Source organism: Glycine soja, chromosome 9, assembly GCF_004193775.1.
Source record: "Glycine soja cultivar W05 chromosome 9, ASM419377v2, whole genome shotgun sequence".
NCBI lineage: Eukaryota > Viridiplantae > Streptophyta > Magnoliopsida > Fabales > Fabaceae > Glycine > Glycine soja.
In genome coordinates this window covers 2,604,642-2,608,716 of record NC_041010.1, presented here as the reverse complement: position 1 = coordinate 2,608,716, position 4,075 = coordinate 2,604,642, and the positions used below count along the sequence as shown (strand labels likewise).

At 34.2% G+C, this 4,075-nt stretch overlaps 1 long non-coding RNA gene across 1 annotated transcript; it reads left to right on the top strand.

Moving 5' to 3' along the window:
• Positions 1–611: 611 nt before the first annotated feature.
• Positions 612–4,075, top strand: LOC114367547. Its single transcript, XR_003657236.1, has 4 exons — positions 612–1,601; positions 1,933–2,022; positions 2,467–3,332; positions 3,448–4,075. It is a non-coding gene; the product is annotated as an uncharacterized LOC114367547 (long non-coding RNA).

The following is a 4,075-nucleotide window of genomic DNA, read 5'->3' as shown; positions in this document are numbered from 1 at the left end:
CTATTAGAGTTTCTAAGACCTTTTTATATGTAGGGTTTCTAAAGCAGGCCTAAGATATAAAAATTTGAAGGATCCTAAAGAATGCCCAAAATATAATAAAACATAAGGTTTCCTAAATGAGACCCAAAAACATAATAAAATATACCAATTAAAAGGTCCTAATTAATTTTTGGATGTTTCACTTCCACAAGTGTTGTGCGCTCCATTGGGAGGTGTGGTGATCTCTACCTTCCTATTTTTCCTGCATTCATTCCAAATTAGCTTCCATCTTTCTAAAGGTTGATATTTTTCTTTCTTATATAAAAAATAAGCAAAAGAGCAATAACATTCCAATAAGATAAAACTGTGCAAATTACTCAAGAAACATCCTTAAATAATGTACTAGGCAATAGGCATATGTAGAAAAAGAATGAGAAATTATGACTAATTTGAGATGCATTAGAGATTAGTGTGCTAATGCTATAAGAGGAAGCTATACTTCCTCCTTTCTTATTCTTTTTCTTCCCATGTATCAGGCACAACTATTTGAATGACTTGTCTTCCATGGACCCAGAATTATATCGTCATCTTATCTTTCTAAAGGTAATATCACTTCTTTGGCTTTCATTTCCTGGCATCTACTTCATTCTTGAGAAAACTCTTAACAAAATTACTTTACTTATGCTAGTGACTACTTGACTGAACAAGGTCTCTTGCAAATAAACTAACAGCTTAAGATCGTACTTGCGCATGTATAATCTATTAAAAAAACACTATTATAACTATATAGCTTGACATAATATTTTTAGTACACACACAGCAAAGAAGGGCTATGATGGTACCATGTTGAATTGTCAAGCCATAGGTTCTTGAATTCATATACTATATGCACTAAAATTTCAATGGTAAATTGTAAAATCTTAACATGAATCTTCAAATTGTAACGCAAATTGCCATTTATACCTATGAACATAATATGTATGAACAAACAAATGAAAACTAATCTATAATTACAGCAAACATGTAACTGAAATTGAAAATTATAAGCTCTTGTACAAGTCATAAGAACATGTGGCAAATCAACAAAATGGAGTCATGCACCAAACTTCAGAACCAGAAGAGAGTGTGAACATACGAGAAAATTATAAGCTCTTGTACAAGTCGTAAGAGCATGTGGAAATTTGTCTGGACTGTCCTAATAATTCAATCCTGATTATAGATATCCAGTCCTGGATTAGTTCTGACTTCTGAAGATTCCTCCAAATTGATCCTAGTATCCCACCATAATATGTGATATACTACCACAAATATCTAAGATATTCTAACACTATGTCGTCCTCAGATTAGAACTAGGGTTGACGGGTTTGTAACACAATCACTTTGGGAATTAGTGATAGATTTTCTCAATGAGCGTTTCAATATTTTCCCACTGATTCTGTTTTGACTAACCGCATTATGAGCGTGACATTTCGGAGTTGGAACTATATTTTGTTATAGTAAACAACGAATATTGAGAGCAAACAGAAGAGGAGCTGCTTCCAGGGGGAAAGAACCTTCGTGTCACTAATGAGAATGTCATTACTTTCATCCATCTTGTGGCCAATCACCGCTTGAATTTTCAGGTAAAGTAAGGTCTAGTTTGGATAAATTTTTAAATAAACACTTATATATAGGATGGGAAAAAATAAAGAGGTAAAATGAGTCAAACTTATCTCTTAAATTAAAACCAACTTATGCATGTTAACTTTCTCTTGTCTAGCATTTCCAAAAGTTGAAGTGCATAATTTGATTTGAAGTTATGGGAAAATTTTGATTCATTTTACCTCTTTCTTTTCCTGTAAGTGTTTGTGGAAAAATTTACCCAAGCAGGGCTTAAATTTGTTTCAATTTGAATTGCATCTCACGGTGACTGTTTTTATGCTTCCATTATACTAAATATAATTATTGTATTAGATACGTCAACAAAGTTCAAATTTCTTGAGAGGACTTCAGCAACTTATTCAGAAGGATTGGATTGATATGTGTAATGAGCATGAACTTCAGGTTTTCTTCTATCTTGACCCACTTTTAGGCCTCTAAAGCTATGTTTTTTTCATTTGATTTACTGCTCTTGCATGGTGGTCTTAAGGGTCTGTTCAACAACCGGATGCATATCATTTTCTCCTACATGTCATAATATACCCTTGTCACTGTGAGAGGGTCGTGTACATAACTATCTTTTGTCTATAGTTGCAAATTATGTTCCTAGTGATCCACAATTATGAAGTGAAAAGTATGCCTTGACTTCCTTGTCTTTGCTTCTGTGCTTTTGACCTCTTTTACCTATTTGTTGACTAACTTCATTAGTATGACGACTTTTTTATATATATTTTACTGCCAATTTTATTGGATTCAATCTTCAACTAGGTCTTCAATTTTTTTAGAATCTGTAGTCTGTGTCTCAAAGTGATTTGTACTCAACTTGCTTAACACTATTGTTTTCCGCAGCTTCTGACATCAGGTTCACTTGACAGCTTGGATGTTGATTTGCGGCAGCGTACAAACTATGCAGGAGGCTATCATAGTGTAAGGTGACTACTTTCCTTTGGAACAATCTAATTGGAGTTCTTGATGAGCACTGGGTTTGCCATTCAACATTGGATCAATTATGATGCCTCATTCAAAGGGTCCTGGTAAAAATAAGGAGACAATTTTCGTGACAGTGTTTAGTCTTTACAGCCCTTTAGATTTTAGAGCATATCATTTGGTTGGGGGCATAGTGATCACATCCTTAAGGGGGCCTCTTTATAAACCTGTTACATAATCTGGTTGTGTTTATATCTTCTGGTTGCTGTTTCACATAAACTGCCTCCAATGTGGTTTTTTCTTTTCGCCACACCACATTGGAGGATATCTTGTTCTCTCCCTAATTTTACTTTGATAAAACTTTTCTATATAAAAAAGGCGTTTGCTGATCTTGTATCTTATGCTTTTTAGTTTTGCCATTTATCTAGTCTAAATACCTTTTGAGAGTCCGAATGTTTTGTGTCATGATGGGAAGGTCAACCATTTTGGTCTTGAACAGTGTTTTTTTTTCTTTTTTCTTATTTGACTTATGAATTCTGACGTGTGATCCCTTCTGTTAGGAGCATTATGTTATTGAGATGTTCTGGGAAGTTCTCAAAGGTTTTTCTTTAGAAAACAATAAGAAATTTTTGAAGTAAGATGTACATCGCTATAGGATTTAGTTGCTCTTTTTATGGCATATGTTAGTATCAATTAAGAATTTATTGTCTTTACAGGTTTGTGACAGGTTGCTCTCGGGGACCATTGCTTGGATTCCAATATCTTGAACCTTTGTTTTTCATACAAAGGTAAATGCTTTGGTTGTATTATTACAATATTTGCTCCAATTGATTTCTACCAAGCTTGTATATTTTACAGACAAAAGGATCACAGAATGGAATTGTCTGATGTCTCTTCTTGTAGGGCCGGTGGTAATGATCCGGAAGAAGCTCTTGACCGATTACCCTCATCAGCTACGTGCATGAACTTACTAAAGCTATTGGAACTGAACTGAAGCTTGCCTTTGCAGTTTCCATTGCGTACATGGAAATTTGTTTGTGTCTCAAAATTAAAGCTATTCGAACTGACATGATTAAGGAGAAATTCCGTTATATCAATTAATAGTATATATTATGAAATAATTTGCAATAATGGAAGCCATTTTTTCTTGAATTTTCTCTCCATTAGGACTATGAAAACAGACAGTTTTTGAGCCACAATAATGGAAGCCATTTTTCTTCAGTCGTATTCATGCATCTTCACATGACCTTGATTGATAGTGCAGGTTGGATTTTATTTTAACACGTCTATATTTTCTTTTAACTATTTTCTCTGACAACTTCAATGCAGTAAAGAGCAGCTGGAAACCAAATTACTGTATGCCATAAACGCTGATGCTGGCTTTGATTTGAGTTAAAAGGAAGGAGGTGCAATTTACCGCATGGTTTTGTTTCCATAGCAGTAGAGGATTTACTCACTTAAAGACAATCAAGTGTCAGAGCGTCACTTTTAGAATGTATAATATGACAGATCTAACTTAACTCCGACAGTT